Source organism: Cryptomeria japonica, chromosome 10, assembly GCF_030272615.1.
Source record: "Cryptomeria japonica chromosome 10, Sugi_1.0, whole genome shotgun sequence".
Taxonomy (NCBI): domain Eukaryota; kingdom Viridiplantae; phylum Streptophyta; class Pinopsida; order Cupressales; family Cupressaceae; genus Cryptomeria; species Cryptomeria japonica.
In genome coordinates this window covers 851,531,296-851,546,541 of record NC_081414.1, presented here as the reverse complement: position 1 = coordinate 851,546,541, position 15,246 = coordinate 851,531,296, and positions in this window count along the sequence as shown.

The window sequence follows — 15,246 nt, the reverse complement described above, 5'->3', positions numbered from 1 at the left end:
TTTTTGTTGTGTTACCGACCTAGTTGATTTGTTTTTAAGGTCGATGAAGTTGTTTGTAAAAAGTGTTGGCAAAGTTGGCAAAAATTAGCTAAGTGTGTGGTTGCCAAACCGGTGGATGGATCTGTAGTTTGTATAAAGGTCGATTTAAGCTTAAGAAGGATCTGATCAAGCAGATGTAGTGTTATTCAGACAAATCAAGAAAACTTGTTGTTTTTAACAATTACAATAGAAATCAAAATCCCCTAACCAGGTAAGCTCTAACAAGCTTGGTTACTTATTAAATCCTCTAACAAGGTGGTCCATTAGTTTGGATTCTCAAATCCTCCAGCGAAGTTACTCCTAACAAGGTATTGTTCTTTTCATCAAGGCATATTTGTAAATCCTTTAACCGAGTGATTATTAACCAGAATTAGTTCTTAACAGGACTTATTGTAAAGCTTTAACAGGCTTGCCACCTAACAGGGAAAACTTCTGAAGAGTTCAGATAGCTATCCTTGTGAGTCTCATCTAACTGTGGTTTTTACCTATTTGGGATTTCCACTTATAAATATTTGTGTCTAGTGGTGAATGCTTTCGTGGTTATGATCTTATTTGTTGATTTGATTAACTACTTAACTATTTTGATAAGGTATGATAACTGGAAGCATGAGAGATGAATATGTTGACATTTGATTAAGAATTGTTGATGTTTACAAGATTGAAGTTGTTTACTATTAAGTTGGTATAACAGTCAAACCGATTGATGATTGATTGATGTTGGTAATCTTTGAGACATTATCTTGACAGAGTTATTTGTTGATAAGTTTATTTTGAGATTGAAAGTTTATTATCAGTTTTTGAGTATATTGATTCACCCCCCCCTCTCAGTATTGTACCAGATCCTTATTCTTTCATCATATCATCGTAACCAAGGAAGTGATCCATGCTGTGACTGGTTTTTGGCACTAATAGATTTGGACTAGATTTCCAACTGAGGTTTCCGACAGAGAAGGTATATTGTGGCCAAATTTGATTTTTTTTGAAAAAATGGTTGTGTTTGTCATTATTTCGATGGAAATTTCCCATTTGGTTTTGACGAAGAAGGCATTAGCAAGGAGAATTTTCTTTCTTTCAAGGGCCATTACTTAAAAAAAAAAAGAAGAGGGAAATTCATTTGTGAACATTGCAATCCCGCGTAGGCATTCGTGGCGACTTCAACCCCCAAGAACATCAAACGCATGTCCAAGGCATTTGTGGCATTGCTTGCAATCCCGTGCAGGAGGTAGATTCAAATTGCCCTAGATTTTAATTTCGTGTTGCAAAAAATATACATCTCTTTGTAGAATCGTATCAAAGAATTCATGAGCCTTGTCCATGTTTCCACATTTTGCATTCATGTCAAGCAGGGCATTTGCAAGTAAAACACCTAACAAAATTCCTCTATCTGTTATGCTTTGATGGATGTCCATACCCGGTTCCAAAGCTCCCATTTTTTCACAGCCAGGGAGGATGCTGGCAAAGGTTGTTGAATTTGGCTTTATGTCTTCCAATTTCATTTGCTTGAAAGTGTCTAAAGCCTTTTCGACAAATCCATTTTGTGCATATCCAACAATCATTGCAGTCCATGAGACAACATTTCTTTTAGGCATTCTATCAAACAGTTCACGTGCCTTCTCTATGCTTCCACATTTTGCATACATGTCTACCAGGGCAGTTTCAACTACAACATCTGACAAAATTCCTCTATCCTTTATGCTTCGATGAATGTCCATACCCTATTCCAAATCTCCCATTCTAGCACAGGGAGGGAGGATAGTAGCAATGGTCATGGAATTTGTCTTTACACCTGCCAATTGCATTTGCTTGAAAGTTTTTAAAGCCTTCTCAACAAATCCATTTTGTGCATATCTGGCAATCATTGCAGTCTAGGAAACCACATTTCTTTGAGGCAATTTGTCAAACAGTTCCCATGCCTTGTCTATGCTTCCACATTTTGCATACATGCTAACAGAGTAGTTGCAACTACATCTGACAAAATTTCTCTATCTTTTATGCTTTGATGGATGTCCATACCCTGTTCCAAAGCTCCCATTTTGGCACAGGCTGGGAGTAGGCTGGCAAACGTAACTAAAGAAATGTAATGATCAGCTCCAAAGACATCAAACCACTACTAACAAAACCGAGAGTCTATAATATGATAGGGAATAGTGTGAGGTGTCCTGAAATAAAATATTTTATTTTCAATTTCAACTAAAACATAATTACTCAGCCATTTAATGTTATTAATAAGTGTTTAATTTATGAAAGAGATAAATGGTTGGCCACAAGTACAGGAGTTACTAAATGCACAAAAATAAGTGAATTTGATATTTGAAACTATCTACAATAAATTCAATTCTTGTCCATTAGTCATTTATGTTTGCAATAAGCACCTTTCTTTTTTTTTCATAATCTTTACTCATAGTTATGTGCATATTTCACATTCTATAATTAGAATATCAATTGCTACGGCTGAACACTAGCATGATGTTTGTGTTGTGGTATAGATGCGTGGAAACATAATTATGGGATTGTTATATTATAGAGATCATTAATCTAGATATCGCATATTAGTTCTAGCTCTTCTTGGATTGAGTCTAAAGTTGACATACAGTCATAAAGCCATTATTAGCAGATCTATCCATTTCTAGTAAAGGTAATTGCGAAAGTCACTTTGATATTGAGAGTTTCTTATTTGTTTACCTATTGATCATTATTAAGCCTTAATATTTAGGTCTATTTATCTCTCTTGCAAAACCTCTATAAGTGTCCTAGATTGTCCTTACTACTCACTCTTCCATTCGGAAAAATGGAGTTCTAAAGATTTGTTACACAAGATGGTGTTGAACGTATCAACAAGGCTAGCATGGAAGGCATGTTTAAGCTTCCACTTGTACAACTTACAATGAATGATTTGTTGATAGAAGAAATTCTTGAAATAGGGATACAATTGAAAGACAAGTAAGTACATACAAACCTCCTCAGTTGAAAGTAAAATCTGTGTATAAAAAGAGTACATTGAATCCCAATCCATAAACACAACAGAGATACTGATGGAGACCTAATTGGATGTAGCATGTCACACCAAAGTTGTTAGAGTATGCTAAGCTAGTACATAATGTTTCCTAAAGCCACACTAGTATTTTACCCAGATCATTATGTACCAAAACTAACTATAGTAATCTTTTAGAGGATTCATTTCATGGTGCTAGATCTTCATTTAGTTCCACTTCTTATTGGAGAAAAGAATAGTTATTTCTTGAGGTAGATGAGTATCCCATCAACAAAGGACAAGAACCTTTCTAGAATATAACAAATTCTACTCCAACAAAAGATGATGGGGGTTTCACTAGAGATATTGAATAAGAGATAGACTTCTACTACTGCATTAAAAGCATTGGCATGTTCTTCATTTATTGATGTAAAGTCTCTGTGATGCCACCACAACCAACAAAGGTATAAAAAGTTGTTTGCAATGCATGGATTTTTAGGATTGTCCTTTGAAAAAACAAAATTAAAGTATGGAAGCAAGATCTGCCAGCTCCTGAGGGAATCTTGATAAAAAATAACTATAAAATATTTGGGCGAGCTTATATGCAAAAACTCATGCTTCCTGATGGGTTTATGTACAAAAATAAGCACGAATTAAGTGGTAAAGGGGCTTTTGGAAACAAGAGGGACAAAGAGGCAATGGAAGTGAAAACTTATGGTGTTGTGTCTACTCCATCTCATAATGGGAATGGTGAAGGTGATGTAAGAGGAACTGAGAAGGGTGTTGGAAGAAGTGGGGGTGTTTACATTCCCCCATTTAAGCTATCTCAAATGATAAAAGATGTGGAAGACAAGAGCAGTGTGGAATACCAGCGCATGACATGGGATGCCCTTCGGAAGAGTATCAATGGGTTAGTAAACAAGGTAAATACATCTAACATCAAGAACATCATTCTAGAGTTGTTTGCAAAGAATCTCATCCGTGGGAGGGGTCTATTTTGTAGGTGTTGTATGAAATCCCAAATGGCATCCCCTGTATTTATAGATGTTTTTGCTGCGTTGGTTGCTGTGGTAAATATAAAATTTCCTGAAGTTGGCAATCTTCTTTTGCAAAGAATTATTTTGCAGCTTAAGAGGGCATACAAATGCAATGACAAGCACATGTTGATAGCAGCAGCTAAATTCCTAGCTCATTTAGTGAATCAACAAGTTGCACATGAGATCATTGCCTTGGAGCTTCTCACCCTTTTACTAGAGAACCCCACAGATGACAGTGTAGAGGTTGCTGTTGGGTTCATGAAAGAATGTGGTTCTCTGCAAGACCTTTCACCCAAAGGTCTCTATGGGATTTTTGAAAGATTTAGAGGTATTCTCCATGAGGGGGAAATTGACAAACAAGTACAGTTTTTAATTGAAGGCTTTTTTGCAATTTGCAAAGCTAAGTTCGAGGGTCATCTAGCTGTGCGTCCAGATTAGTTAACACATGAAGTTTTCCTAGAAGGTGAACTTGATCAAGAAGCTGGTTTGGATGTTTTCAAGCCAAATCCTGATATCTTAGAGCATGAGGCAACCTATGAAAAACTAAAGAAAGATATCCTTGGAGATGGTTCTTCAGATGAAGTAGAAGGGGAGAAGATTCAAGTGATGATTTAGATGATGATGATGATGATGATGAAGAGGAAGGTGAGGAAGCACTGAGAATACAGGATGAGACAGAGACAAACTTGGTCAATTTAAGACGTATAATTTATTTGACAATCATGTCAAGTGTTGATTTTGAGGAAGCTAGTCATAAGCTACTAAAGATCAAGCTTGAACCTGGTCAAGAGAGAACATACCTTCATTATTATGGTCTTCTTGGGCAAAGATTTTGTATGATCAATAAAATTTATGAGGAATTTTTTGATAAGTGTTTTGTACAATAGTATTCTATGACACGTAGACTAGAAACAAATAAACTATGTAATGTTGCAAAGTTTTTTTGCCCACTTACGTGGCACAGATGCTCTTCCATGGCATTGTCTTGCTTATATACATGAGACAGAGGAAGATACTACTTCCTCTACCCATATTTGATTCTCTTGCAGGAGCTGGCAGAGTAGCTTGGTATATTGTTGCCTAATGAAAGGTTGAACGATCCAACAATGCAGGAGTCTTTTGATTCAATTTCTCCAAAGGAAAATCCCAAAAATTCACAGTTTGCTATCAATTTCTTTACTTCTATTGGTCTTGGTGGTATCACTGAGAGTTTACGTGAGTATTTGAAGTATATGCCAAGGCTTGTAATGCAGCAGCAAAAGCCTATTCCTAAGTCAGATGAATCTACCTCTAATGATGATTCTTCTAGTTCATCAGGTTCATCAGATTTTGATACATTAGACTCACATTCTGAGACTGAAACTGACAGTGAGAGCAGTAAGGAGTCACCAAGAAAGAAAAATAATTCAAAGCATGACAATGAGTATGAAAAAAAAAAAAGAAAGAAAAGTGCGAGGGCATCTGACTCGGAGGATGGAAGTGACAGTGAAAAAATCATAAGGAAAAAGAAAAGGAATTAAAAATCTTTCTAGTCAGTTATTCAAGGCTCCAGTAGACACCATTTTCCTGGACTGTGACAAACAAAAGAATCACTCCCAAGTGCTTTGGTTTTATAACAGATGATTATAAGATGCTACAATGTTGTCTTATGTATTTTAATAGCCACGGGTTTTAGAGTTCTATACTTGACAGGTAATGGATAAACAGTGTTAGGAGGAGAAAATATTGAAGGCCAAGTGCAGATTGTGATAATAGTAGATCAATGAATCCTATTATTTATTGAGTATTTCTTGTTTTCCACACTATGTGATGTACCATAAGCAAACTAGAAATCTAAATTCAATAAGATGCTTTGTTCAATGATGATAATTTCTATTTTCTTGTCCGTGAAGAAAGACCATGTCAGACAATATCAACGAACAACAAAATAAGGAGACAATTGCTAGATTGTGGTCTAACTTGAAAAGAAAAGGTGATGGAAAATGTTATTGTCCGTGCAAAATTTGTAAGGGGTTAAAGACTAGAAGACTTCTGATCAAAACAATGAAGAAACATTGTAGGTTGCATGGTCACATTGAAGGTGGACATGATTATCATCCATTGGTAAGTTTTTCATTATATCATTTTGACAATTTATATATATAATAAATCACATGATGATGAGATCATGATCACGGTTTATTTATGTATATCAATTTTATATAGATCGAGCACCCTGGAGCACATGGTATGGATCAACACAACCCTGAGAATATGGTTTTCGAAGTGGATGAACATGGAGGTGTGAATATCGAAGCTGAAGATAATGATCCCATGGAAGATGACGATCATGAGCCAGAAAACACAATTGAAGATGATGGTACAAATACATTGATCCATGACTCATTTAGTACTTGCGCAGCTAATCATGATGATGAAGATGACCTTGATGTTGTTCATGATGTCCCTCTACTTGAGAAGGCATCTGAGGCCCTTTACGAAGGCTCGCAGGCAACTCTTCTCTCTGCTGTATTATTGTTGGTGAACTTGAAGGTTATGAATGGTTTATCCAACATAACAATGTCACGTATGTTAAGGTATGTCATATATGTCATAATAAACTGTGAATCATGTTGTACCATTAATATTCTTTATTATAACAGATTATATTTTTTTGTTGTAGATTGATAGGTAAGTTTTTGTTACCACCATCAAATATTCTACCTCGCTCATACTGAGAATTATCTGCCGTTATGAAATATATTGGAATGGAGTATCAAGCAATAGATGCTTGTCCCAATGATCATATTATATATCACAAACAACATGAATTTTGAATTGAATGCCCTGAATGTCATATTAGTAGATATCGAATAGATCAAATAACAAAAAGGGTTCCTCGCAAGGTTCTTCGCTATATTCCCACTATTCCACATATGCAACGATTATTCAAGTGTACTAGCTTGGCAAAATTTATGGATTACCATGCACGCAATAGAAGTTGAGATGACATTATTTGAATGCCTACGGATGGTTCAGCATTTATGGATATAGAGGAAAAGTGGCCACACTTTAAAGAAGAACCTCGTAATCTCAGGCTTTCATTGGCAGCAGACGGTGTCAATCCATTTGGAGAGATGAGATTTGTTTACTCAGTGTGGCCTATTTTTGCTATCAACAATAACATTCCTCCATGGATGTCAATAAAGAGGGAGCACATAATGTTGGCAATGATTATTCCCGGTATTTTATCATTTAAATATAGTCATCTAAATTTAATTATAAATATTGCAGTAAAATGGTCATAATAATTATGTAATGTTTTTGTTCATTCGACTAGGTAAGTACCAAGTTAAAGATATGAATGTATATATCAAGCCTCTTATCGATGAGTTGCTGGAGTTATGGAATGGTGTCACTATGTATGATGTCTCTAGACCAATAGGACAAAGACAATTTCAATTCCATGCGATGCTTCTATGGACAATACATGATGCCCTAGGGCTAACACATTTTTGTGGTATGTTATAGTGTTTAAGTTGTGCATGAACATTATAATTCAAAAAATTATCATATTTAATCCAATTATACATTATCTTGTAGGTCTTCAAACAAAGGGAAAATTTGCATGTCCTGTTTGTGGTCCAAAGATGAAATCTTGTCATTCAAAAAGTTTAGGAAAGTAGGTGTTTGATGAGTATAGGCACTTTCTCCACAAAAATCATAAGTATCAAAATACTGAAAAACATCTTTTCAATGGGAAAGAAGAGAATACATCAAAGCCACAAAGAATGACACCTCACTAGTGGAAGTTGGAATATAATAAAATTAATCGTCAAGGTAATGACATTCCATCTATTGGTTTGTCATAAAACATCTTTTCTATTTTGTTTTGTTTACGGATGATGTGATTGATGATCATGAAGGTTGTGAAGGCATAAATGACCACCTTCCTAAGGGAATAAAAAGTTATCCCCAACAATTTAGTAGGTTGTCATACTACGAGCAGTTACAAATTGTTCATTTGTTTGATAGTATGCATATTGGAAAGAATATAACCGAGACATTATGGAAAATATTGGATGGAAGGCGTGACAAAGAAAAAATTGTCAAAATATGTAGTGACATTCAGGATTCCAATCATGCAATGATAAATGTCATTCAATCAAATAGCCATGGAGACCAAATTAATATAAGTGATCTTCCTTGGTTATTAACGGACTACCAAAGCAATGCTATAAAATAAGTCATATGAAAAATTTGATTTCCCACAGGATTTGCTACGAACATAAACAATCTCATATCAAAGAAAAGTGAATTTGGGCCAGGGATGAAAACACATGATTGGCATACCTTCATTAAGGTAATTCATGTTCTTGTGTTTTTAGTATGTATTTAAGTACTGTGCGTCCGTGTACTTTTCATTATGTTATAAAAAAATGAAAATATAATTTTATAATTGTTGCAGTACGTTCTACCTCTATCTCTCCCAGACAACTTTGACAATAATGTCAAGCAAGTCATATATGATCTTGGAAAATACATGAGGTAAGTAGTGATAGTTGTTCAGTTTGTTGTATAGATATTATATTTGCGATTTGTTTTACTTCTTATGTAATATATTTTTTTGCATCTTGAATACCTTGTAGGTGGTTGTCATGTAAAGAAATCCATAAAGATGATATAAAATTTTGGAAGAGAAAACTTCCTCATTTAATGTGTGAAATACAATTGTGTCTACCTCTAGCTTTTTCAATGCACAAGAACACTACCTCATACACCAAGTTGAGGAGATTGAATTGTGTGGACCTGTACACACTAGGTCAATGTGGATGGTTGAGAGGCACTTGAAATTTTTTAAGGCTTTGGTTCGACAAAGAGCACATCCTGAGGGTTCTATGGTGGAGGGATATATGGTATACCAGACTATGGTGTACATTTCTGAATATCTTCCTAAGTTTGCAGCAAAGATCCATGTGGATCACATTTGGGATCCCAATACCATTAACAAATTCGAAGGGGAGTACTTGATGGGGAAAGGTAGATTAAGGAAAGTGAGAGGTAATTATAAGATGTTATTGTAGTTAATTAATTCTTAATCTTCAAAATAAATCGATTGTAAGACATCTATTTATTTTTTGTACAGTTGGTCGAGAGTGGGATGCACTACATTTGTATATTGCAAAAAATCTTGATTGGATGACGGTATGGATTGAACGTTGTCAACATTCTGGACACATGTTAACATGGGAAGGTGTGGCTTCATTGGTTAAAGAAGCACATCGTAATGGAGATTCCAATGTTATGCAAAGGGAAATTGATTTAGCATATGGTTTAAGAGATAAACAGGTACGTATAAATTCATTAATCACCCATATGTTTATCAACTCACAATGCAATAAATTTTACATGTTTGACATATCACAGGTCAAACACCACAATGCTATGTGTTGCAATGGTCATAAATTTCGCATAAAAAAGTTGGATGATAGGAAGAAAACTTCTGATTCTGGCAAAGGTGACAAATATTTCATCGAGAAATGACATTCATCCTCAACAGTCTCAAAATCGATACTATGGCATTTTGGATGATATACTTGAGTGTGAGTTTAATTCCTTCAAATTAGTTTTGTTCATCGTCAAATGGTACAGGCTGCAATTGAATAAAAATGATCCTGATAGAACTGTTATTGAACATGATAATGGTTTTATAATGCTAAATACAAGGTCATTTGAACCAGTTGGGGATGAGCCCTATGTTCTTCCAAGCCAATGTGAGCAAGTATTTTACTCAGAGGTTCCACATAAACTGGGTTGGTCATTTGTTGTTAGACATGATCCAAGAGGAAGGCAAATAAAGTATAATGTGATGGAAGAAGAAGATACCGAAGAAGAAAATACCGAAGAAGTAGAAGATGAAGTGGATGATGATCACGATCGACAGTTTCTCAATGACGATGAAGAAGAACAACAAGAAGAAGAAGATGATGATGATGGTGATGGTGATGGTGATGGTGATGGTAGTGATGGTGATGGTGATGATGGTGATGATGATGGCAAAGACAATTATGATGATGATGATGATGACGACGACGACGATGACGACGACGACGATGATGATGATGATGATGATGATGATGATGATGATGATGATGATGATTATTATGTTGGCCATGATGACCTTGATGTTCATGATGATGAAGAATGAAATGTATGAGGTATGCGATTAGTATATTATCTATTTAATATTGACTTCTTGATAGAATTTTTTTTACATAATTAATTCATTATGTTTTGAATTCTAATGCCATTACATAATTAATTCATGATGCACCTTTTAATATGGATATGGAGATAGGGAGTGTGACTATTTATGTGACCATTTAGTTGAGGATCCTGCATAGTCTACATAAAGTAAAGGTAAGGAATTAAAAAATTTACAATGATTTTGATGACATCTTTTTATTAATTAATACTCTTTTTGTCTACAAAGTTCATGTTGTTCATGTTGTGTACTATGTAATTTCGCTAAATTTTTTTATATTTTTTCTTTGTCACAAACTGACATGGATCCATCACATATCGCAGACAGAGATGTACCTTGCAACACTTCTACTGAGCAGGTAAACGTCATTGTAATTGTACAAATTAGATAGAAGCAAACTGTTACATTATTATGTTCTTTTTTTAGTGATTTATACTAATTTTGTAATTGTTAATGATACTCTTGATACAAATGGATATTTGGGGAAAGGGAAAGGGAGTTGCAGTCCCTGAGCACCTTTCTAGGGATGTGGAATCATTAGGATTAAGCAATGATGACCCTGAAGATCTCACAAACCTTGTAAAATTCTTTAAAATGCCTCTTATAAAAATTAGAAAAGAGATTGTTGCTTTGGCAGTCATGCATCCTACCACTGATGAGATACAACAAAGGGTGGAATTATTGTTTCATGTAGCAGAAAACTTGCAAGTAAGCAGTAATGAAAGATTTAATTATAACAAAAGTTCAATAATGATTTATATTTTATTCTCTTTTATGTCATTAACTAAAATATGTACGTATTGTTTTTATAGAAATTTATCCACCCTCATGAAAGTAGTTCCCACGATCAGGGTGTTGTAGGATCTTCAGGTGATGATGATTTTCTTGTATTATCACTTGCTTGGCTTATCACTCTGAGTACCCAAAACACATCATACTTGATACTGTCAATTTTCAAAATAAAGGTTCATCCTTGTTTACAATTCTTGCACTTTTCATATATTTAATGTTTGATATATTTAATGTATTATTCTTTAGGTGCTGTCAATGTTACTCTACAAATGTTTCATCAGAGGTTACCCTCACCTGTATTGCCGACTGCAATGTCAGCAACACGTAGCATGCAGACATCCTCTAGTGCACGTCATATTGGCCCACCCACTATTGGTAGATCCCTCTTTTGCTCTATCTTCTGTCATGTGTTTATTCCCCTTCAAGTGTTCTTTCTTGAATTCTAATGCCATTTCATAGTGGATTCATTTTTTGTAGGAGGAGATGCACATGAGGATGTGCTAGAGGTGACTACTACTGATAACATACCATCATTTCTTGGATCTTCTTGTATTGCTAGTATGGGAACGTTGCAGGCCACATTGGTGGTGAGCGACGAAGAAATGCTTCCCTTAAAGATACAAAATGTTCTAGGTACTTTAAAATTATTATTATATATACTCTAATTGTAATTTACTTTATGATCACTCATTTTGGACTAATGATCCCATGAATTTTTTGCATGCAATGATATTTTCTATAAACATCTTAGTGACACTGCATTATAGATATTTGGGCCCACCATACGTAAAAGGTGGTACATCATATGTTAACTAACCCTAATCAACTTTTGATTTCATATTATTGCTAGAATACTTTTCCTTTGATCCATTTCTTGAAGTGTAATAAATGTAGCTTCAATTCATTTCTGAATCTAACAGGTTTGTTTTTGCTTTAAAAGGTGGAATGAACAAGAAAAAAGGTTAAAAGATGAATTGACAAACCAAATGGTTGAGTGGTTTGGAAATGACACCTTTGACAAAACCAAGCTCTTTGAAAAAGCTGGCACATATCTAAAGTATGTGACGGACCAATACAGGACCCATTTGGAGAGGAACCTAAAGTACGAGCATCGCCCCATGATTCCAGAGAGGGAGTGGAAGGACTTGATTTTGGATGCCAAGGAGAGAATTGAAAGGAAAAAAGGAAATACACCACTAGATGCCAAAAGAAGGTATGGGATACTATTAAGAATGTAATTATGTACTAATTAATTACTCTTTATATTTATATAATCTAACATATTTCAAACTTTTTATAGATTGAGTGACACGTCACAGGAAACCAAGGCAAGGCAAGAAAAGCACGGGCAACACAAACTCGACTCTAGTGGTTACAGGAAACTTGCTGCACGAATTGTAAGTATCTCATGTAAACGAAATATTGCATCAAAATATTAATAAATTGCAAACATTTTTTTTTTATCAAACAATGCAAGCAAAAAATCACGGTACCAAGCAAAAATTCAAGGCTCTGAATTCAATAGAGCACCCATAGAAGATGACAAGAGAATTGCCTACCAGCAAGGCTATTCAATCGTGGCTGATTGGCTACAAGAATTGAGTGGGCATACACAACATTCGAGTGCATCAATCACATAGGTAAATATGCTAAATGGAAGTTGTTTCAAATTGAATACTTTACCAATAATCTAATTGATGTTGAGTTCCAACATAAAGTGACTATATTTGTTTTAAATAAGCAAGAAATGATAACAATGTGCATGTCATTGGAATGCAACTTGCTAATTGTGAAACACCACCTACACATGAAGGTCTGGATGTGCATCCCAGTAGTGGAGGCATTCATTTGCTATTCAAATTTATTTATTTAGCTAGTAATACAATTAAACATCTTAATTTGTAATTAGAGTAGTAATTAATGTAACCTTTTTTATTAATATTTTAGAGCATGTAGTCGGTGGTGAGCAAGTGGAGCATGATCTGGGTACACAACATCAAGAATGTGATGTTCCCCACTCAGGTAAAGAGGACCACTGTTATTGCTTTAAACAAATATAATTGCAATTGGTGTTCAACATTAATGTAACCTTTAGCATTTCAACTCCAGATGATCTAGAGGGTGTTCAGCATGTTGAGGTTGAGGCTACACAAAATGATGTGGCCCCATCAGGTAAAGAGCACAACAATTATGTTCTCTAGATTAATGAAATACTTGTAACAATAATAATTTGTTTTTTGAATTTAACCCTTTTCTTTGTTATTGCAAAGGACCCCCCTTCACTTCAGCGTCCTCGTCCTCAGTATAGGACTAGGCATACATTGAGATCATGAGCAGTTGGTGGAACATCTGCAGAGGGGGGAAATGATGAAGAAACCGATGTTCCACTTAGTCTTTTCATAGCTTCAAATAAAAAACAAAGAAATAAATGATTGTAATCTAACTTATTTGATAATGACTGATTTTTATGTGTTAGTCAATGTAATTATGTGCTAATTGATGGTTATGGATGATATGTGTTAATTAATATTGATGAATGTTGCATGTTAATTATTGTTAATCAATGTTATGTGTTAATGAATGTTATGTGATATTAATGAATGAATGCTATATTTTATTAATGGTAGAAAGAATGAATGAATGAATGTTATAAGATGTTAACAGGGAATTTAGAGTGATGTTGGGGGGGGGGGGGGGGGGAGGGGCCAAATGAGCTTCTACCTTCATGTGGTTGGCCCTATTAAGTAGAGAATATTAAACTATTCTTGAAACCAAGCGAAGCTCAACAAGGTAACACACTTTTCAATATTTCATTATGTTGCACAGTTAATCTTATTGAATAATGTATATTGAATCTTAATTGCAGGGTCCAACAGAGCCAACACGAACAACAACACCACAAGTTGCTAGGTATAATGAACTCCCATATTGTCTTGTCTGTACACGAACAATATGAGTTGCTTCTAGTGTTGATATCCAAGGTGGGACTGCAAAAGTTATGAATATGCCTCATCCTTGTAAGTTTTTTTATTACTTGTAAGTAATGAATATGCCTCATCCTTGTAAGTTTTTTTATTACTTGTAAGTCATGAATATTGCTCTTTAGTTGATTAAAATTAAATGAAAATCTTTAATGAATACACAAAACTATATACACATGCAGGTGCACCATGGTTGACATGGTCCAACTCCCTAGTCTCACTCTACAACTAAGCTCATGCCATATCTAGATCAAAGACATCTCAAATACATGGTCGGTGGAAAGCTACAAAATGCCATTTTCATATGTAAGCAAGACATACACAATTGGGCACAATCACCAAGAGAACGGTAAAAAGTGTGTTTGAGATTGTATCATGGATGCAAAAAATCTCTTCATTAATCCTTGACTCATGATTTCTATAATACTTCTTTAGACTTCTCATGTCATTTGTTGCACTTCTTCACTATTTTGGACTGAGTTTTAACTATGTATTTGCCTTGACTTATGACTGTACCTAGCTTTGTCCTATCTTTGTAAGCTTCCTCTTTGAATTGTGGTTGTAGCTTTGATAATACCTTTTTAATGCTGCACTATTTGTAAGGAGGACAACTCCTAATGCATGTTGCAAATTGTGTTCTAGTGGCTGAGACTAAACTTTTTGTACTTGATGTTTTCGACTAGTTGTCATAACCTCTGACTTTGATGCTTGTGCCTTAATATAATTAGATGTTTCTTGTATGCATACTTGGTCAAGGACTGCATTATGATGCTATAGGGCTATAAACTAAGATTATTTATTGTATTGATTTGCACATTTGACATGAGTTTCCCTATGACTGCTATGCCTCTTGAGGTAATAAGGTGTTGTTCTTGTCAAGTTTTGACAATGCTGCAACAATAATGTGTTATTTGTTGTTAAGGTTTGTAAAGACCTTTTAGAAACTTATACCCTGCTCTTTTTCACTCAGTAGACTTGATTATTGTCATTTTATTTGGTACTAGGCCATATGACTACCTACTGGCTTTCCTGTAGACTATAATCTCTCTAGACTATATTTTCTGAGTGTTGTTGTTCTATACTTGACCATCTATTAGGAAAACATAGCTTGAAATGTCCAAAACAATTAATGAATGTGTTGGGTCTCAAATCAATAGATTGGATAGGTTCTAAGGAAATTCC